The 23077-nt window shown below is 43.3% G+C and overlaps 1 long non-coding RNA gene across 1 annotated transcript in view; it reads right to left on the reverse strand.

The window, feature by feature from the left end:
* LOC137479177 (uncharacterized) overlaps positions 1–23077 on the reverse strand; it is a 31602-nt gene that overhangs the window by 290 nt on the left and 8235 nt on the right. Inside the window, exon 2 of the long non-coding RNA XR_011002019.1 lies at positions 148–298. This is a non-coding gene — a long non-coding RNA (uncharacterized lncRNA). The remainder of the gene's footprint in view (positions 1–147; positions 299–23077) is intronic.

Consider the following 23077-nt stretch of genomic DNA (forward strand, 5'->3'; position numbering starts at 1 on the left):
TTGCAAAGATTCTCCTCAGAGAAGAATTGTACAAAAATTGCAATTTCATATTAAAAAAAAAATAAAGCAATGTAAAAAATGAAGCAAGACAGCTTTGCAGAAGAGTGTGAGGCCAATCACGCTTGTAACTAAGTTTCCTACATTTACCTTTGTGTTTCTTGTGGCTTCCTGGCTTTGTTACACCTCCTGGACCAGAAAGGGATGGGGGATGCAGCCTTTTGGACGTGCAGCACAAGGACAATGCCAGGCTTTGGAGGATATAAATAGAAGTCTGAGCTGGGCTCTGGTGTTTCTGAAGCTCATCTGAAATAGTAGAGGGGGGAAAAGGCATCTGTCACCACATTTCGGTCATAAAAGGTTCTTTTCTGGAAAGGGATGGCAGACGAGTGGACCAGGTTTGTGTATCAATATCAGTTCCTTCATTTCCACATATCAAAGATGTTTTATGCATTGCCCTATTTTGGCCCATTTCTAGTGCTTCTCTGAGCCTACACAGTTCTTCCTGGTCAACCTGAACCAACCAGGAAATCCTGTTCAGAAATACCCATCTCCTGTCAGGGTTCAGAATTTCCCATGTTCATTGGACAAACATCATCCCACCCAGGTTCTCCAGCAGCAAGACACCTGGGAAAATGCAAATAAGGCCATCAGGAAAGATATTTTGGTTTCAGATCATGTTCTGGGTGAAGTTTGCCCTTTATATCTATCCCATTTCTTCCTCTTTTATGTGCAGGAATTTGGCAATGATTAATGTGCAGTCATTTGTACAGCAGATACGATTCACACGTAGAGGAGATGCTTTTAGCAATGAAAATGAGACAGAGGCAGAAGAGGAGGTATCCATAAGAAAAAAAAACCTCTCCATGGTTATTTTCAGGGTTGAGATGGTTTAATGCCAGCCCAAGTGGGCACAGGTTGTGGGCAATTCAGCACAAGAAGCAAAGACTCCTCTGTGACTGCTGTGCCCCACTGACACCACTGGTACCCCCCTGTGCCCAGCACACCATCACCCCCCAGGAAGGCACCTTCCCTGGGATCCCTGTGGCCACAACTCGCTATGGGAAGGTGGGAATGGGCAGGACAGACAGACGTGCCGTGGTGCCCTGGGCTGGGTGCCCACGGGTTTCTCCACATGGGGCAGTGGCTGTTCCCTCAAACCACAGGCTGGACTCTGAGGGGACAGCTGGGAAAACGTTCTGTCATCTGCAGCTCTGCCCCACGCAGGAATAGCCCACATTATAGAATACCAAGTGGGTAAGGAAAAACCACATTTTCTCATTCTTAGCAGGGAAACTGTATTTTCCAAACAGCCCATTCCCGCTGGCACTCAAGGCTCAGACTGAATAATTCCTGGGATGGTTTACCTCATCCCACCCAGATGGTTTTGACCTCAGGTTGCCTGCAGGACACAGCAGGATCAAGGCAAGCAGACAAACCAGCAGTGCCATACATTAACTAGTCTAGAGACCTGAAAAAGCTGGCAATGGGATTACAAGTTTTCTACCTTATTTTTTGTTAACTTCTCTGTAGGGCCATTCACACTCTGCCAAGTAGCACAAACTGATCAGAGGAGACAGAAACTTCAAGCCAGTTTCCTAGAAATCAGATGAAGGTGGATTCTTTTTATATAGTGGATACAGAAGAGAAGTGATGTAGACAACCTTTTAAGGAAAAAAAAATGCCTCTGACTGTACCAGCCCCATAAGGCTTTGGAGAGAAACTGGAAAGGTGTATTTTTCCACACACTACCCAATTCTGGCTGTCATGTTCCACCTGCCCCCTCTTCTTCTTTCTTGTCCACACTTCAGAAACCATCATCTCCATCTCATCTCCTGCCTTTCTCTCACTGAGGACACACCAGCTCTTGAACTGTCTCATATCTTCCCCCTGGGCAGCCTGAGCACACATCCATGAAACCAGGAAAACCAGCCCAGGAACAGACTAGGAAGCTTCAGAAATCCCTGTTTCTAGATGATTCTAGAATCTGTAGCAAAAGAGGGGACTTGTTGCTATGGTCTGTGTTTGCTCCTCCTTGTGCCTATGGGAGAGATTTCCTGGACCCACTTCAGGTAGGTGCTGGACGTCCACCTGGGCAGGAAATGTGGATGAAAGAAGAGCCACGTGTCTCACAAGCCTGTGTAGAAGGTAACCGTGCCTCAGACTCCAGCTGACTCCTCCCTGCATCAATGTTCATGCTCCCAAATAAACAGGAAAGCACACAGAAAATATTTTCTGTTTGGAGCTTTCTCTGCTTTCCCTCCTTGCTCCAAAGTGTCTTTGCAGAATCTGGGATCCATTCCTTTGGAAGGCAGGGAGCCTTTGGCTTAGAGCCTCCCAACACTCTGACTGTCAAACACCAGAATGCCAATCATGAATCACTCTGGATGAGGCAAAACAATCTCTTGCATAAATGAAGAAAGTCCAGAGCGAGAGCTAGCGTGACTAGAGAGTAAACTTCCTCGCTGAGCAGCTTGCCACACTCTAGAAAGAAAACCTTTGAAAAAGCAGCTGACTGATCATATTTCCTGTTGATTTACTCTCTCCAGCCACAGAAGAAATGATGGTGACACAGACCACTCTGGCTTGCAAAGCAGCTCTAAGGAATGGCTGTGGTTGGATCATGTCACCAACAGAGGCATTTCATACATGCACTCAGTCACATACAGCCGTGGCAACACCAATTTATTGTGTCACCATTTCACACCTTTCTCTTTCCTCCTCACAGATAATTGAATTACTGCACTTCTTTTTAATCCCAAGCAGGGTGCATTGCTTGCACACCTCTCACTCAGCAAGCCCTGCAGAAGATCCCCTCTCCAGGGCAGCACTGCTGTAGGGAGTGTGTCTGAGGAGGGAAAGTCTCTTTCCAAAGCTCACTGAGTGCCAGGGCACAGCCAGCACCCCCACACCAAGTGCCAAAACCAGACCATGAGCTCAGGGTGCGGGGTTTTCCTCTCAGTGCAGGACTTGTGAGGAGCAGGGCTGGAGAGAGCCTGTCCTGCTCCCCAGGTACTGCCTGTGCACTGCCTGGGAGCCTCTCCCTGCCTCTGCTGAGTTCCCAGCCGCACATTCAGCCTCTAATTTGGGAAAGGAAAAACCCAGTCTGGCCCAGCACCACCCTGGAAATCCAGCCCACCTATGTGTAACCACCACCAAAGCTGCTGTTTACAGCTTCCCCCAGAGCAGGTCAGCGGGTTCTCCGCAGCCCTGCACTGCATGGAAGGGGCACCCACAGGGATGCCAAAACATTCACTGAGCTCTGTACACTGCATTTCTGCACCACACAAAACCTTCCCTGAAGCTGTGGATTTCGTCCTTCTCCCATCAGGAGACCATAGGAGAAACCATCCAAATCTCCTGGGACATCTTCTACAGCCCAGCCACCATACTGAACCCCTCACAACAAAGCCAAATGAAGCCCTGGTGATGGAGTGACTGAAAACAGCTACACAAAGAGAGAATTTTCTAAGTACTGCACAGCCACAGCTGGAATCACACAGATTGCAGGCCACAGGCATGGCCTCACCAGCTAGCTGAAAAAAAAAAAGTTTAATATGAAAAACTTAAAATTTAAAATTGAAAAATTAATAAAAATTAATTTTAAGGGGTGAAAATGGCACCAGTATTTTGCTAAAACTATTCAAAATTTCAGTTTGGAAAATGTAACTCACCCTTTGGAGATACTTCTCCTTTAGGCATTAATCACTGTGCAAAATATTCATCACTGTCATCTTCACTTTTTATCTTTCACATTTTCACTTGTTTCTTTTTCACTTCACTTTTCTTTCTGCAGAAAGTTAAGGCATAAAGTTAAGACATAGTGTTCCCCTCCAGCCAGAGAGCCTAGGAAGGGCTTCCCCATGCAAACCTTTGGTCCAGTCCATTGAGTGAAGTTCTACCTCAGACTGGTTTTTATTGTCCATACACTAAATGAGAACTGGCCTTGGGCCAGAGAACAGGAACGGGGATAAGACCCCACCTCACTTCCTGCAACATCCCACCTTTGTTGGGATCATGGTGGAGCTCAGCCTCACATTCCTGAGCTCCTAAGGGGACAGAAATGACAAGTTCTGTCTGTGCTGAAGTTTTCCAGATGTTCCCCAACTCCTGCAGAGCTTTTCCCCGCTCTGTCCCCACACTGGTCCTTGTGACCAGCCCTACACGGGTCATTTCCCACTTCACCTTGCTCAGAGTCCCTTTTCACTGAATGTTGGGGGCTTTTTTCAGTCCCTGGCATCAAGCAAACCCTTTTACTTTGAGAAAGAAGGCCCAGGGAAGAGAAGGGCTCCAAGGCAGAGCTCACCATTTCTGACCATGGTTCACTGTTTTCAGGGCTCCTCAGTGCCTCTGGCAGAAAATCATTGTAATTAAGTGTTAAAAGTTTCATGAGGAAACCTTTTCTCACACTGGAGGCTTCACCAGCCTCTTTTTGACAATGCACAAAAGTAACAAAATAAAAAGCTTTGGAATTTTCCAGCATTTCTTTTCCCTTTAAAGCTTAAAAAAGAGCTTTTAAGGAAAAAAAAAAAAAAAAAAAAAAAAAAAAAAAAAAAAAAAAAAGAAGAAGAAAAAACCAAACCAAAAAAACCCACACACCAAAAAACCACACCACCAAATTCAGTCCCCAGACATGGAAAATGCTGCTGAAGGAAAAAGTTTTACAACTTTCCCCTCCCCTGAGCAGCTGGTGTCAATGGCATTTTTGAAGGAGCACAGAAGATCAAAGAGATATTAATTAAGATTCAATAAATATGGGGTGCTGGAACATAGGAAGCCCAGCCTTAGGTTGCTGCTGTTTATCACACTCATTTAGGCCACTGAAGAGAGCACCTCCTTCAGCCAAAATCTTCCTACGAACTTGAAGGTCCAACAAAAATTCATAAATCTGCACATGTAAATAACTAGGATGTGCTCAAAATTTGCCAGCAGAAAAGCAACTTATCAAAAGCAGTCTTTTTACCAAAATGTGTGAATCTTGGAGAAAAAAAAAAAAATTGCCCAAATAGTTCTAAGTTATGGTCAAAATAGCTTCCCCACAGGTTGATTGCTCCTAGTACCAGCTGGCTTCTAGGTATTTTCCTGGCAGACTATTCCAAGTTGGCTGTAGGAGCTGTTCCAAAATGTTTCAATAATTAAGCATTCTGTGAAGCAAGAATTTATACTTTCTGTAGAAATTGTAAATGTAAGGACATAAATTGTCCATGTAAGCAAGAATTTATACTTTCTGTAGAAATTGTAAATGTAAGGACATAAATTGTCCATGTAAGGACTGTAACCAAAGGCCAACTCATGCAGCTTTTCTTCAATCCTTCTCCCCCAGCACAGGCAGAGCAACAAAAAAAGCAGGAATGAATCAAAATCTAGAGCACATGCTTAGGACACAGATTTGACATTCAAACCTACAGAACACAGGAAAAATCCAAAAATGTTTATTGCATCCTTAGATGGAAGATGAAATTTTCACATGCAAAAATTTGCAAGAGATTGGGGCACAAGGAAGCCTCCTTGCTGTATTTTTATGACCTTTTATTTATAAAGGCTCAGCCACATTCTGCATCTGAAATACAACACACACAACTGACAAGCCTGAGAGAACAAAACCTGAGTGTTCCCACCCTCAGGTCAGAACTCAAATTGCTGATTAGCACCAGGGCCATGCCCAAGGATTCTCCCCATACTGCAGCCTTTCTGGAGGGATAAATTATCCCAGAGGAGGGGCAGCTTCTTCAAGGTCCTTATTTTACTGTGAAATATCTTGTGCCTTTATTTGTGTACTGATTGCAAATTGGGCTGTAATTAATAGCCAGGCAAATATTCGGGTTTGGTGAAATGCAGTGAGCTACCAGCCCCACCGGTGGGTGTGGGAGAGGTGACTCAAGTGACCTATATCAGCTGGCATAAAAGACTGAGAATATGAATGAATATGAGAAATGAATGCTGAGAATGGACTAACTCATTAGAAAGGGACAGATGATCAGCTCTGCAACACTCTCCATAATTCCCCAAACTGAGCAAAACGTTGCCATCAAATAAAATCATGAGAATTGTGCTGTGGTTTGGGGGAGAACAGAGAGGAAAGGAGGCCTTTTGGTTGGGTGTTTATGGCCAAAGATGTTCCCAAGCCAATATCTATCCCAAATTATAAATCTCCAGGTTTTAGATGTAAAGGGAATGCAGAAGTGGGGGAGTGGACCCAGAGAAATTCACAGGAAGGAGAAGGGTACCAGGCTGAGCAGGAGTGGCTCCTGCGGGAAATTAGGGGAAAATACACAGAAAAATTCTGGCTCTTCAGCTGATGAACTCAGGAAGCAGCTTCAGTGGAGGTTTTTATAAGAAGCCAGATGTAACACTGAGTTACCTTCGAGTCCTGTTTGCTCGTTCAGGTTTTGGTTTTTTGGGTTTTTTGTTTTGTTTTGTTTTTTTGCTTTTTTTTTTTTTTTTTTTTTTTTGAGGTGAAACAAACTTTAATGAAGGTACGGAAAATAAAGTTTTGGAAAAAAGGTGCACTCAAACACCTTTTACAACTGAAATTTCAAAGTTTCTTATGAGCAAATATTTTACTCCTGTGTTATAAAGGTGGAGAACAGGGAACAGAAGCACAAGAGGCATTTTAAGATTTTCCTGAAGTCCAAAAGTGACAAAACAGAGGTATTAAGACAACTAAGTACAAACTGTAAAAGTCCATTGAAATAAATTTGTCCTGTTGAAGCTCTTACATTATATTTATCCCCTAAACATCCACCTGAAAGCAGCATTCTGCCCTTGACTTACTGACTTAATTCCATCCACTTTAGTGCTGCATTTCCAAAGCAGCAGTTCACCCCAATGGAACTTAAAAGTTCTTCAGGGGAAACTCCTGAAAGCAACTTCTCCTTTGCAAAAGGACCTGCCCAAGATTTAATCTTCCCCTGAACAATTACTTCTGTTTGATGAGGAAAAAAACCCTCATAAAATTGTTATAATTGGTGTCAGCTTAAACCACACACAAACTAAGAAATTAAGGAATATCTCTATTAATACTGCTTTTGTAATGCAGTGTCTGTCTCCCAAAATGAACTGCAAGCACCTAAAAATAGTCACAAAAAAACCTTTGGGGCAATATTACCTCTGAAGAACAAACAGCTCCAGAATTTTATTCAGCACACAAGATTCCTCTGCTCCAACTCCCTCCTGTTCACAGGCAAGGAGCCAATGAAAAATAGTTTTTTAATTAAAATCCCTGGAATTTGTGCAGTCAAGCTCTTTATTAACATTATAATTTTTAGATGTTGAGTTAGTACAAGAACACCACTATTCAAGATTTATCACTGCAGCTTTCGATTCTTCTTTCTACATTTAGCTCTTCCAACCATCTCCAAACTTCTAAGCTGAGTTGTTTTATTAGTGGAGAATTAAGGTGCCCACACAAATACTTTTTCTTAAAAAAGTCTAAATTTTCTCCTGCTCCTGAAGAGTTTTTTCTTTTCAATTTCTTTTCCATGTGGCAATTATACAATTGCATGTTCAGTTTATTGTTTTATTTCTCTTGGAATTCTGCTAAAAACGACAGCTTTTCTCAGTAATGGGTTTAGTTTACTTTTCCTTTTAAAGATATTTCCAGCCAATTTGGATTAAATATAGCAATATATTGTTAAAAAAGAAGAACCTGCTTCCAGCTGCCAACAGTAGCTGGGAATGCACACCAGGAATGTAACTCTGCATAAATGAAAAGAGAAAGTCATCAAATATAAAACTTCTCACATTGGGTAAAAATTACTTTGAAAGGAAGTTAAAGCTGATATTCCAAAATTGTAACTTTGTATTGGAGATCCTACCCCAAAAGTAAGCAACATAAAATAAATATAAACTAAATAACCTAAGTAAATAACACAATTTCCTTCATTTTAAATAAAGAATTTCAAAGTTCATTTTAACACAAAATGAACACTCAATAAGGTATTAAAAAAAGAATATATACAGGCAGCAATTATAGTACTGTCTGTATTTGAGGCACAAAAGCTCAGTGTCGAATCTCATAGACACAGACAAAGTATTTTTCCATATTTTCTCCTTTTACAGCGTCCTTCCAAGGCAGCTTTGGATTGTTTTGGTGTTCAGACTTCCCTTCCTGGGAACAAGACATAAAGAAGGTAAGTTCTCTGAGAGTTTCACAGAGCACAGGGAACAGCTGTTGGTTTATGAAGAATCATGGCCAGAAAAGCCTAATTTTAAATCTGTTTTTACGCTAAAAGTAGGGAAAGGTTTGCCATAAATTGAACAGGCAATTTGTATCTTCATTACTCCACAAAAAAACTTGGCCTGAGATCAGGAACTGAATTTCACAATGAACTTGATTTTTAATTAGCTGAACAGAGAAAAATGGGCTTTGCTCTGAGCATGTGGCAAACTGAATAAACTGTGAAAGAAGAAATCTGTAATTTTGATCACAATACTCCCTCTCCCTTCATGAAAAATGAGTTTTTCTCATCCCTGAGCAGAACCAGCCTGACCCCAGCACTTGGTCAGGATTAACCTCCTCTGATGAGTAAGGTCAGTGTGAGTCCATCCAAAATACTTAAGCAACCAAATGCAGCATACAACATGAAAATGAAGGGATAATATCAGTTTCTGCTGAGTGATGAGCACAGTCCACCCTGAGTGCGTGGATGCATTCTCAGAGTGTGAATTCACACATTCTCAGCCCAGAGAGATCCCACCAGGGAAAATTTGCCAGATGCTTGATTCAAGAGGAAAGATTTTCACTTAGCACAGTTAAATACCAGTCTCTTCTCTTTCTGGGTAAAACAACAAAATGAAAAGCTTCTTGCAGCAGATTGTGCTAAGAAAAGTCATCATGAATCACATCAAGAGTCCTTCAGACAATTTTAGAACAATTATTGCTAAAGGAAGTTGATTCTTAATTTCCTCCATTAAAACCTTCCAGCCTCAGTCTAATAGTGAAGCACTAATAACCACCCACTAATAACCACTTCAAGTGTGCATTTCCAACAAAATTCCATCTGTCTCAATGAAGACAAGAACTGTGCTACCAAAGAAGCTAATTTCAAAGTCCCACATGGTAAATGCCCAAGATGTTATCAATACCCTACACAAACACCCTACAAGGATGGAAGAAACTCATAAAAAAAGGACAAAAACCTAATACTAAAAACGTTCCACAATTTAAGACAGCCACAACTGGATCAGCAGCAGGTGAATCAAAATTGGATCCTCTCTGCTTTACAAAGGAAGGACAAGTGGCATGAAAGGGTTCACAGTGAACCCAAGCAGCTGCAGTGGAACTGCTGCTGTCTGCACCCAGGGACAGCCCTGGGGCAGGGGCTGGAGAGGAAAATCATCTCATTGCTCTCCAGACTTCCTTCAAAACCAATTTCCGCATGTCCTAGGGAGCACATGAATAATCTTCCTCTGGAATTTTATCAGGAGATTATCCAAACAAATGGGAAGTTATCAAAACAAGTGGGATGTTGTTGTCTCCATGGTGTCCCCAGGCAAAGTAAAGATGCTCGAGGTGGCTTCAGCAGCAGCTGCTTCTGGGCTGGGAGGTCTTTACAGGGGCTGTAAGGCTGGAAGAAAGTCCTGGAGATAGGACTGATGGAATACAGAGCAGCCAGGTTCATTTTAAGTTACACTGCCAGGAAACTGAGACAGGATTAATTATATCTGGATTATGATGGGAGGAGGTCCTTGTTCAGGAGAATTGGTACCTACAGGTCATCAGACCTTTAGGACATGGCAGATTTGCTGCTTTCCAAGAGGGATCTGCCACACAGAGGCGTCTTAAATGCCTAGAAAATGAATAAATACCCACTCCAAAAAGCAGCAAACATAGGACAGTGGCTATCTTAAAAAAAAATTGTGACCACAATATTAAATATCTAGAGCAAGAGAGACATTAAAATATTTGGGGCAGCAAGTCCGCAGCCAGGGCAGCATAAATGCACTTTGCAACTTTTCCTCTCTGAAGGAAAAAAAGAAAAGAAGTTATTTGGTCTCATACTAAAATGGGATTAGCTACATTTTAGGGAAGAGATCTCAGTATAAACCCTTCCAACTCACAGAGAGGAACACTGAATTCCTCACATGCTGTATTCATGTCTTCTCCTGCATTCCCTCTTTCAAGTCCTTCTAATTTGAGTATCAGATTCAAATAGCTGCAATTATGGAACAATTCAATCACAGGGTGAGGGAAAGGAAAAGTAAAACCCACACCAGAGCACAGATTGGCAGGGTGTGTTCTGCTTTAAACAAGGATTATAATTAGAAGGATTGTTCAAAATCAAGTAAATTCGTGCAAATTCCTAGAATATTGGATTATTTCTCTTTATTACTCCTCAGCTGCAATAGGTTAGTCAGAATAGGAATTTTCCTTTCCGTGGGTGTTGTTCAAAGCTTCCATGCAGACACCTAGAAAATTCACCAGTTACCAAGGCTGTGTTGGGATTTTAAGAACAATTAAAGCTAAATTTGTAATACTGGCTGAAGAGCTGAGAACAAATCTGACAACCAGAAAGAAGCCTCTTTTACAAGCTCCCTTCTGCAAAGTTGAGCAGAGATCAGAAGAATCTCAACACACAAAATCTGATGCAGACTGAAATTATTGGGAGAAGCAAATTTATCTTCATTTTATTGTCATAATAGCAACCAGCCCTTTGGCTGACGTTCCAGACTCTTCAACCCTATTATGTTATAAGGAATTTGAGACACACTGTGGAAAACTATGATTAAATCCAGGTTTCTCATGCGAGTAGGACCCATTCCACCAGCACAGGCATTTCCAGGCATGGCCCACTCAGTGCAGAAATGCTTCCCACTGGATTATGCACCTTGGGCAAAATGTCAGGGGGACAATACGATCTGGAGATCCCATGCAGAGCTTGTTTCCTGCAGGAGATCCCTGGAGATGCCCCCAGCAGGTTCCCTGCAGGCAGGAAGGGGCAGCAGGACTTTTACACATCACCCACATACTGACACCAAGGCAAAGTGCCAGGTCCAGGTCGTGTCATTTGGGGATTTTCCAGCCTCAGAACAGAAAACTGGAAACTGAAAGAGCGTCATTGCTACACCTGTGTTTTCTGAGCCAGGCATAGACACCCCAGCTGCAATGAAGAATTCCCATTTTGTTTGGCTTCAGATGTATTGCCTTTGATGAAGGGCAGTCAAAGGTTAGTTTGGGCAGTTAATTGTTCGTTTGGAAGCAGTCTGTCAAATCAGCGTCCATTTTTTCAAACAGGTTACACTCAAAGTATCTAAAATGCACCAATACAGAACAGGCAGTTGGTGACAAAAGGGACCCCAGAACCCTGAGATTCTTTTCTTTTGCTGATGTTGTTCTTGAAAGATTGACTGAGGTCGGGTTTTGAGTGAGGAACATGGTGCTGTAAAAGAACCTGCATTATGTCTGCGACCCTCCTGGTCACAGCTGTGCTGTCCAAAATCAAAAGAGATAAATAACTTAAGTTTTATGGATAAATTCAGGTTTATTAAGGTGTACCTCACTGAGCTGTGCTTAACGCCAAGACAAAAGCTGGATGCAGGATTCCTAAGGGAACTTGATCTGTCACTGAGCTTTACATTGAAAAGCCAGAAAGGTATTGGGCCACAAGAGACGACCAGAAAGCAAAGACATCCCTGTATGATTAGGAAGTGTCAAGCACCTCTTGAGGCACTTAGCTGATCATGAAAGTAATAAAAGTAGTTGCATTAACATTTCATGAGAGATTTCCCCTGCCTCTCCCTCAGTTACCCTTTTGCTACCACATATTTAGAAATACTTTTTTGTAATCGCATCACTTGCCAGATGATTTATAAAGCAGAATGAGCAACAGCCAAACATTTACTAGAACTGTTGCTGTGCCACAGTAGGACAAACAGGCTGGGCTGCATGGTCCATACATAAACACTAATGATCTCATTAACTCAATCCATTTCATTAATCACTACCAAAGTAAAGGCCACACTTCTACCCTTTTCTGTCCCTGGATACACTGCTCCTCTCAAATGAATGAGTTCAAAGTCATCCTCTTAAAACCTATCCGTGGTCACCACCTGGCTTGCTCACACTGAACCCTTGTGAAAATGGGGAGAGGTACTTTGCATATTCCCCTACTAATTCCAAGAATTCAAATAAGTCCCCATTCTCTGAAAATGAGTCATTAGTTTTGAGTCCACCATCATCATTGTTTCCAGTCAAAACATCTCAAAAAGGAAATTACAGCAGCCAAGATAATCAAGCATTGGGGGAGACATTTTAACACCTTAGATCTCACCATGGAAATTTGCTCAGAAATTTGAATGAATCAGTAACCTGGAAAAATAACAAAATGAGTAAAACACAAACTACAATAGGTCGTGATTCATTTTTTTTCACTGTTAGGGGGCTACGTGCACTTACCCCATGCTGAAGAACACACTGGAGGAGGAGAAACCTGAGGCAGCAGCAAATGTCTGTGACACATCCCAGGTTCCAGGGCTCCATGACTGAAGGGGTGCTTTGACACCAGAATGATGAATCCAGTGAGAAAATAAGTGGACAAAGGAAGAGAGCGCAGCTGATGGAGTCATCTCTTCACTGCAGGGATCTCTTCCGAGGCATTGGGCAACGTGCTTTGCTCTTCAGGGTGATGCTCAATGTTAAACCCAGTGAATAACAGGCTCTGTAGTCATTGCCAGCCCCAGCAGGCATTGAAAATGGTGAATCCTTTCCTTCCAAGCCTGGAAAAAAGGTCAGGTGGGCACTGATTTATCACTGAGGGGAACCTTTTAGTTTTATTTGCTGATTATTTCTGCTTGGTGGAGGAAAGGAGTTAGAAGCCATCTGGACAATTTTAACTGAAAATTTTCACTTTAAACAAAGCAGAATCATTAAAAATCGGTTAAAGTTAAAATCAAAAGGTTTTCCAAAGATATCAGTGATTTCAAGATTCAATAATACATTTTCATGTAGTAAAACATTAAGTCAAAATCAGTTTTTAATGTTTTCATTCCAACAAAAAAGCATTGAAGATGTTATTTTGATTCAAAAAAAGCCCTTTTTACAAGTTTGCTTAGCCACATCTCTCTTCTGCCCAGCTCTAATCTGTGAAGTCTATTCAGCACATAAACTGGACATATAACAGCAAGCATGGATGCCATGGTTTGATACTGGCCAAACACCAGGTATCCACGAAAGTCATTCCTTCACTCTTCTCCACTACAGCTGGTCAGAGGAGAGGGGAAGAAATTTACAAAGGGGTCATGAGTTAAGGATTGGGAGAAAAAAACCTCAAGGGCAAAACAGGCTCAAATCTAAAGGTATAGAGTAAATTATTATTAATAGATTCAGAGGAGGATAATGAGACATAAAATAAGCCTTTAAAGCACCTTTTTTTCCCCCAGCCCTTCCTTCTTTCCCCATGACAGTGCAGAAAGACAAAGCATGATGGGGGTTTGGTCAGTTTATCACTCACAATCTTTTTCTGTTCGCTCAGAGCCTTTTTTTCTGTTATGCTGTGGGGTCCCTCCTAGAGGCAAACAGTCATCCCAAAACTGTTGTGGTGTGGGTCACTCGTCCACAGGGTGCAGTATTTTAAGGGAAGGCTGCTCTATTTTGGAAGCAAGACCTCTTCCTCTCTCTCTCTATCTGTGGAAGCAGGGGCCCTCTCTTTCTCTAGTCTGGTCTCCCACTAGATCACAGCTTTCCCTGCCATCCACCAACTCTGGCATAAGCACTTTTCCCATGGGCTTTGAGTGGATCTCTGCATCCCCTGTGGACTTCATGCATGACAAGGGGACAGTTTGTTTCACCATAGTCCATCACAGCACATGTCACAGCTGGGACAGCCACAGCACACAGAGTTCACCGTACAATTTCAGAAGGCTTCAACCCATACAGAGTAACACCACATCAGAAGGCTGCAGGCATCTGCCCTTCTTATCCTTTAGCCCAACCTTTTATCCCCTCATGTTCACACATTGCACCTGTGTGCCCTCTGTTCCCTTTGGTGGTTGCTGGGTGCACCTGGGCACTCCATGGCTCATTGCTGTCAGTGCTGCTCACCTGCTTCTCACAGCTGTGCCCACTGGGGATGAGGCTCAGCCACAGCCCCACTCCCAGTGACCACAAACTGTGTCCTTACAGTAGTCTTCCCAGGGCCTGCAGAGGAATCTCAGCTCTGACGCTTGGAGCACCTTTTCCCCCTCTTTCTTTTCCACTGACCTTGGTGTCACCATGTTGTTTTCCCTCACACGTCCTCACTTCCTCCTCTTCTCTGACTAGAACAAAAACTGCTATTTGTAGGTGCTGTTGCCAACAAATTCCACTGATTCAAAGATTCTTGTGAGAGATCCTGCAGTGCCGAGAAGTCGATCTCCTCCAGGTTCCATGTTGGGAAATTGCTCGTCGTGCTTCCGCTGCCGGCCAAGCAACCCGGCCGCGTGGGCAGCGGCGGCCGCCATGGTGCTGGTGCTGTTCAACGCCTCTCCTCATGCGGGGTGCCGGGAGGAGAAGCTGCCACCCCTGCCCTTCTGCCCGCAGCACGGCTGGCTGGGGTGGCCAGGCAGGCAAGGCTCGTGTGGGCCGCCCCAGGGTGGCGGGGGCAGCCGCAGCGCATTGCCGTGTGCTGTGCTGGAGATGGCCCCCCTGGAAATAAAAACTGTGTGTGTGCTATTTTGATTTTCTTCTTAAACATGCAATCAAAGAGGCATTACCAACCTCTCTAATTGGGCCAGCAGCATGTCCATGTCCAGAGCTACCAGAGATTGGCTCTGTGGGCCACAGTGGAAGCTTCTAGAAGCTTCTCATAGAAGCTACCCCTATGGGCCCCCCCTGCTACCAAAAACAAGGCTGTGCCAAATCAACACAATGGATCAGATCAGGGGGTTCCAGCAGAAAAAATAGGTGTTTTTTCTGATTCATAAGTTCACAATTGGCTAATAGAAAGGGGAGAGGAAAGAGAGTTAAATCTGCTTATTTTTAAAAAATTTATATGCATAACATGTCTTGAAGAATCCATCTAGCATGCCAGACAGCTAGCTGGGATGGCTGCAGTAAATTTTCTGAAGATAATTTTATCTACACTCAACTAACCTCAGAGAGTAAAGTACTTTTTCTTCAAAAAGAAAACAAAAACAAAAGGTGTTTTCAGAGCACAAGTGTTTCTTTTATTTCAGAGACTGAAGTCATAGCAGGTCAATGAGAAGAAAAACAAAACCAGAAATATCCATTTTTCCTTGCACTGGATTCCTAAACCCCTGTGCTGAGGCCTCTTGAGCCAGGAAAGCAGAAAGTTTCTTTGGCTGTAAGTATTAAATTATAGAATCCTTAATTTTGGAAAAGACCTCCTACAGCATTTAAAAAAAATAAAGTTACGTGACCATCCTTTATTGATCATTGACAATATTTGCTCCAGTGTTTGTGTACAGGGATTACAGGACTGTTTCTAACTTTTCTTTGGGAAGCAGCTTTGGAAAGCAGCTCTTCCCCACAGGGTTTGCAATAGTTCAGACACTTTTAATCCCGGGGAGATGCTGCTGAGTCCATGGTGCTCCTGCCCTGCATGGGCTCCATTCCCACCCTGTGCTGTGCTCCAAGGGATTCCCCACACCTGTGCACAGCTGCGGGGGCTCAGGACAGTGGGAAAACCACTCTGGTGTTTTGAAGAGCAGGGAGGAAGGAGGGAGGTCTGCTGGCTTTCCTCTCAGCCCCCCCAAGTCTGATACCAAGCCTGTTTTCCTGCTGTCTGGAGACCAGGGTAGAAGTGCCAGGCTGAGTTTGATTTTGCCTAGCAATTATCTCCCATCTTTTGGTAACATGCTCTACCCTCCTCCTTCACAGTCAAGAGCTGTCCTGATACAGATGTTCTCTGAAGTGGCTCTGGAGCTGCTCTCCACTTCAGCTGGGGGTTTCTGTTGTTTTTCTTCAAATATTTACATTGGAGCAACCCACTGAAATATCCAAATGTATACACAAAGAACCCCAAAGCAGGAGGAGACAGCCAGTCCTACCTCCTTCATCTCCTTGTTTTCTTGCTGCAGCAGAGTGAAGCCAAAATACATGTCTGGAAGGGGTCAACACGTAAACCACTGGAACATGGGAATGAGGTTTTTCCATTACTAGATAGAGCCTTATCTACCACTTTGGAAAAGATTCTCAAGCCTTACCAGCGAGAGATTAGGGGAAAGTCAGCAAAAATGGGAAAATTTCTCCTTCTAACAACTCCAGTTTCACCTATTTCAGTTTATGAAACAACACAACAAAGGCAGAAAAAATATAGGAGAATATAATGATCACAACCTTCAGTAACAGCTGTGGGATGTATTTAACTTGGAGAGGGGTTACAATGTTAAGGAAGCTTTAAGTCACCTTTGTGGTCCCCTAAGCCCAGGCCAGATGTGTCTGCTCAGCCATGGAACATAAATTACAGCATCCTGCTGGAATTTAAGCCAGTTATCCATGACCCCCGGGGCTGCTGAAAGCGTGTGAGCAGCAAGTGCTTCTTGCAGGGTCACTCTCCACCTGTTGCCAAGGAGGGAAAGGAGGAAGAAGAAGATGTCTTTTTAAAGTGTTTAGTCTATTTTCATTTGCTTGTAAAACTATGATTATTACACCTGGAAAGAGCAAGTTACATTTATTTCACCTTAAGCCTTCACTTCGCTCATCCTCCTTTCAGGTACTTGCATCATCCACACAGTTTCCTCATCATCTGCCTGTCATTGCTAGTTAGAAGTCCCACTACTTGTAAAGGGCTACATCTCTGCAGAACAATTCAGTGGTATTTGTCTTGAGATAAAAATGAACTCTGTGCTGTAAAACCCAAACGTTTACACACACAGTTTTATCTCTCTCTGCAGTTCCTCCAGTAAATCATTTGCTGGCCCAGCACACCCAGTCCGAGGTGGTGCTGACACTGCTGTGCAGGCTCTTAGAAGTCCTTTGACTGTAACTATGAAAACAGCTGAAATCTCACTTGCCTCTTTCCTCTTGCTCCTGTTACAAGGGCAAAAGAGGAAAGGTGTGACATTAACCCCACACACCCCTCCATGGATTTCTCCACTGGGAACACCTCAGCACAGCTGTACAATGTTTTACATGGAATCCCAGAATAGTTTGGGTTGGAAAGCACCACAGAGCTGATATTGTTTCACCTCCTTCCACGGTCAGGGACAGCTTCCACTATCCCAGGTTGCTCCAAGTCCCATCCAACCCAGCCTTGGAGACTTCCAGTGATCCATGGACAGCCACAGCTTCTCTGGGCACCCTGTGCCAAGGCCTCCCCACCCTCACACTCAGCTTCTTCTTCACACACAAAGATTCACGTGCATATCCTGGTGAGACTTCCCTGGATGGATTTATTTTATTCAGGACACCCCGGAGTTCAGCTGCACTTCATGAACCACTGCTGACTATGAGAGATGGGGATGTGATGCCTCGAGCACGTTCCTCTCTCAACTGACAGCTGATGATAGTGAACTTTTCATTCCCCCCCTGGCTTACAGAGCCTGGGATTTCTCAGAGGAGGCTAAGGGGGTTAGGTGGCGACACCAGGGGGTTTCAGTGGGCACTCAGCCACAATATTACACACGCATCCTATATTCTCTGGTATGTCCTGACCAGATGCTGGTTTACAAGCAAATTCCTATCGCTCATGTCATAGGCTTTGGGCTCCTGACTTATAAACAACACGGGACAGCTGCAGGATCACACACAGCACAGGAGTTTCAAAAGGCCACTCCTGTTAATAACTAAATCTCAAGGTGGGCAGGGCTCCAAGTTTTCCTGAGTGAGTTGGTGTCAGTTGAAAGATTGCCAGAAAAGACAACGCCATCACACTGGAGAGTTCTACTCCAAGCTAAATGAGATTCTTCACCGTGGATGTCCTTCTGCCTTTCCATCTTTATATTAAACTCTTTGGGCAAAAGATTTGGTGAGCTCATCTAACCTGGCAATATCAGAGCCACAGAAAGATAAGAAAAAATATGTAAGTACATATGAAAATTAAAGCCCCGCAGACCTTCTCCTTCTGTTGGATGGTGATCATCTCATGTGGAAAAGAACTTGAGGTTTAAATACTCACAGTGATTAGCAAGGCAATCATTACTGACAAAATGATAAGGACCAAGCAATTATTGTCAGCATTTCCCTGGATGGTTTCTGATGCAGTTGGTAAAGGAAGAAATAGTGACAAGACTGATTCCTATGTGCATTTCTAGCATCTCTTCATGAGCTGAGTTAAAAGGGCCTCTGTTAGATATTGACAGGTTCATTTATAATAATCTGCAAAAGATTCTTTGTTCAGAAATTACCTTCAGATCATCCTCTTTCCTCAGAGCCAGCCTTTAAACATTCATCTAAATCCCGTAGTTTGATATATTCTGCAGCTGCACATTTCTGAGCAGAGGAACATGCCACTCCCAGCATTCCCACTGCTCAGGAAATAAAACTTGTGAGAGATGTTCACAAACATTAATTCTGACATCTGAAATCTAACTACCACGGATTTCTACAGCCAGTGTAAATAAAATAGCTGCTTATGAGTTCTTTTACAGAAGGTTTTAGAACTGCAAGATTTTGAGGCATTATTTTGATTAGGCTGCAGTGCTGGTAAAGAAAAGATCCAAACCCTTGGAGGCTTATGGAAAAAGGAAAGAGCCTTCAGCACAGACATGTTAACACATAAATCTGGCAAGAATGGGAGCCAGCACAAGTATGATTTAAGAAATACATTAGTTTAAGTAACAGAGATAGTAAAAGCCCCAGGAAACAGAGAAAACAATCTCTTTCCCTTAAAATCTGGGATCTACCAGATTATAGAGCTGTTGTATATGGTGCCATTAACACTGTGCCAAGACAAGGCAGGAATCCTCCCCCTCAGGTAGTGACTGGCAGGTTCAACAAAGCAACACTTTGAAAAGTCAGATGAGGCAACAGAAATGCCCAAGGACAGAAAAAAAGGCTAAGGGCCTATTTATAGTCTGTTCCTACCTTTTTGAGTTTGGGAATCTGACATGCCAGCGAGCTAAAGGAAGCAATTAGCCCCTTATCGTAGTGGTACCTGAGGAAAGGCAAAGACTTGAAAGAGAGCTAACGACTATGAAAATGGGAATATCCGTTAAAAGGACTGGTAAAGAAAAATTTAAGAGCCTTGTGAAGGGTAAAAGCTACAAGAAAGGACAACAGATCATAAATTAAGGAAACACTTCAAGCTAAAGTTTATAACATGGAACCTCAGGATGTGTTCTTGTCCCTTAAAAAGCAGAGTTAGCACATCATCCCACTCCAGATTTTTATTAAATCACATGCATTAAAAATAAATTTGAATCTCAAATACCCAAGGCAAAGAGATCATGGAAGACCTAAAATCTCAAAAATTATTTTCAAACTTTATTTAGGATTACACATGGATAAAACACAGTCTGTTTGGATAAGTCACTGCACTAAAAGGGCAATTCTTGATAGGAAAAGTAATTTTCAATTAATTAAACTTCTGCAATTTTTCACTTCCTCCAAGGAAGCAGAAGCAGCTCAAGAAGTCACACTCTGCCAGGTCTAAATGTGTGTGGAACATCAACATACAGAGGTGACACATATACATTATATATATATATATATATAGTATACATAGTTCTATCTATAGGACAACATAAACCAGCACATGCATCTGAGACCCAAATTCTTTAGCAAAAACTCAGACAGAAAAAGCCCCAAATTTTAGCTCCCACAGAACATGTTCCATGACTCCAGCTCAGAAGACAAAATTACAAGTTTACTTCTCCACTGAAAACACTGGGTTGGAAGTTCCTGGGAAGCAGTTTCCATGGAGCCCAAGTGATCCCATTTTTTACTGTCACTTCCCAGAGTTCAACAACGTTATGCTGCAATCCTTTTTTTTTTTTTGTAAGAGCTGGACAGTGCAGGAGCTGCCAAGAAACCTCTTTGCTGGCCATAATGACCCCTGGGCCTCCCTGGCTGGAGGGGCGGCTCGGCACAGTTAAACTCTTCCATGACGCAAGGGACTGTGCCTGATGACCAACAGAGGGCTCCTTCTAAAGACCTCTCTGTGATTATGTGCTGATTAAATACCTGCGTGTACTGCTGTCTTATTTCCCCATTTTGCTCCAAATTCATCAGGCTTGGCCCTGCATCACTTTATGACGTGCAGTGTTATCAGGACCTATGAATAACTGTCCTTCTCCCCTGTGTGTCTGCCCCGGGAAGTTCTGCCCTTTTTTTTTTTTTTGTCCATCCCCTGGTTTTGTAATAATTTTCTCCCTGTTTTGTAACCACAGACCTCATACAGACCTCCCACCAGACCCTGCACACAGAGAAGCAGCACAAGAAGCCTCACATGGTGGATTCTCCAAAGAGCTGTCAAAAAGATGCCCTTGATAAACTGCACAAACCCCATATTAGCACAGGCAGTTAGAGCTTCACCGCTGTCCATGGCTTTCAACTTTAAATAAACTTTGGAGGAGCAGCTGGACATTGGAGGGAAATCTGAGAAGGAGCTTAAGGAGACCAGCAAGGCCTGCACTTCTCTGCTGTTAGAAATGGTTTGTTTGGGTTTGTTTCAAAACAGGCAAATACGAGAGAGATCCAAAAGGCCCTTGCTGGGCTCTCAGTGACAGAGCCTGCCAGAGCTCCAGGAGCATTTGGACAATGCTCTCAGGGATGCGCAGGGTGGGACTCTTGGGGTGTCTGTACATGGCCAGGGGTTGAAGTCCATGATCCCTGTGGGTCCCTTCCCACTCAGGATATTCTGTGATTCCACAACAGCGCAGGGGTGACTTACCACACACAGAGTGACTTTCCACCACATCACCCATGTGTACTCTGATCCTTGGAATCATCATCCAAAGCAGGGGGAGCTGGGTGGCCTGGCTTTAGGAAACAGCAGGTTCAGCTCTTTGTACCAGGAACAGTGACATCTTGGATGCAGACATCCACCTACTGCAGAGTGCAGCTACCTGTTGTCCTGACAGAGGTCTGTGTGACAAATTAATGTCTACAGGAGATTACCTGGACCCTGTTAGGGGAAAACTTCCAATTTGCTTTTAAAACCTTCACTGAACTATGTGTGGAGCCCTGGTTAATCCTGGGAAGAAAAACAAACACATGAAAGCTGTCCCCACTTGACTATCAAAGCTTTTGAATAATGGGGTGACTAATGGGCCAATTTACTCTGTTCAGTTTTGAACCTGATGCTTTTCTCTGTGAAAATACTTTCATTTTGTTACACAAGTTCGCAACAGATTTCTGCAATGCATCCTTTCCACCTCGCCCATGGCACCGAGGCGCCACATTGTTGACATCCTAGGTGACACTGTCTGCGTGATACCAAATTAAGGCTGTGAAGTTCAGCAATGTCCAGGATTTGGGGATAGTGGTAGGGGGGCAAATGGGACATCCCAGGCCATGAGTGCTGGCACACAGAAAGACAATGGTATCCCAGCCTGCATTCCCAGAGTGTGGGCAGCAGGAAAAGGGAGATTCTGCCCTTCTGCCCCAGTCAGGTGAGACTCCACCTGCAGAGCTGTCCCAGCCCTGGGTCCAGAGGGACCACAACAATTGTCAGAGGGCTGGAGCACCTCACCTATAAAAACTAGTTGAGAGAGTTGGGGTTGTTCAACCTGGAGAAGAAAATGCTCTGGAGAGACCTTACTACAGCCTTTCAGTGCCAAAAGGGGGCTTAGAAGAAAGGTGGAGAGAGGTTTTTACTATGGTCTATCGTGACAGGACAAGGAGTAATGGATTTGGGATGAAAGGAGAAATTTAGATTAGATTTTAGGGGGAAATTCTTCAATACAAAGGTGGGGAGGCCCTGAGACAGAGAAGCTGTGGCTGTCCCTGGATCCCTGGAAGTGTCCAAGGCCAGGCTGGACAGGGCTTACAGTAACCTGGGACAGTGGAAGGTGTCCCTGTCCATGGCAGGGGGTGGCACTGGATGGGCTTTAAGGTCCCTTCCAACATGAAGAACTCTACGATCATATTGAGGAGTGGCAAAATGAAGGTCATACATCACTGCTGTGGAAACACATACATGGCAAACCCCTAGGAGAAGACAAAGGGAGAATTGCTTCATCTCACTCCAAGCTGCCATTAATGTTAGTAAGCAGAGGCTATAGCAGTAGTGAAAGAGGCACAAGTCTCATTACGTGGCAACAAATCAGTGTAGAAACTGCATCATTTAACAGCTCCCAGCCTCACCCTTTACCCATTGTTCTGGTGAAAGAATTTGCTGCCTAAACACACCAAGCCAGCAGAAACTGAGGTGTAAGGAGAACATTTTAGTACCTTAGGTAACAGTGCTCCCTACCAGCTTCAGATTCCAAAGAAAATCTGAACGAGAGCAATCTTCATTTGCCTAGATGTAAATTGAGAAAGCCATACATCATGCTGTCCTATGCACTCACTAAAAAAAAAAATTAAAAAGTAGGATTGGGAAGTTAATTTAATAAAAATTTAGGGGAAGCACACCTGGGTGCAAACAGGATTTCAACACTCAGAATCCCTCAGCCACTGCCAAGATTCTTTAGGAGGAGACAATACCTTTAAAGAGGGAAAATGAATATTACAAATTATGTATAACTGCTTTTAGCTGAAGATTTCCACAAATGCCTTTCCAAAAGCAGTGGGTGCACCACATTTTCCACAATAATTTCATTGATAACCTACCCTCCATAGAAACTTCCCAATGAATGGAGTCCCAAGAATTATCCAATTAAATCAATTGGCTTGATTTTTGTAGAGTAACTGTCACTCTTCAAAGAGGGATCGGGCCAATTCAATTACAGGAACACACAGAACTACTAATTAAAATACTATTAATTCTTACCTGACTTTCCATGTGAAAGCACACAGAAATTAATTTAAAATAACATATTTTAATATGTTTAGGAACATTACCTGTGGTTCGTTTAAAGAATATTTGAGGAGACAATTCCTTACAAAACACAACCTGGTTGTTGAGTGATGGCTTTTATACTTTGCTCACTCAAAACCACTCCACAGACTTTATTTCCCCAAATATCTTCCATAATCTCTGGCAGACAGCTGGTGTAATTGCTCTCATGCTGTTACTACCCCTGACAAATCATGGGG

This window comes from Anomalospiza imberbis, chromosome 9, assembly GCF_031753505.1.
Source record: "Anomalospiza imberbis isolate Cuckoo-Finch-1a 21T00152 chromosome 9, ASM3175350v1, whole genome shotgun sequence".
In the NCBI taxonomy this organism is placed as follows: Eukaryota; Metazoa; Chordata; class Aves; order Passeriformes; family Viduidae; genus Anomalospiza; species Anomalospiza imberbis.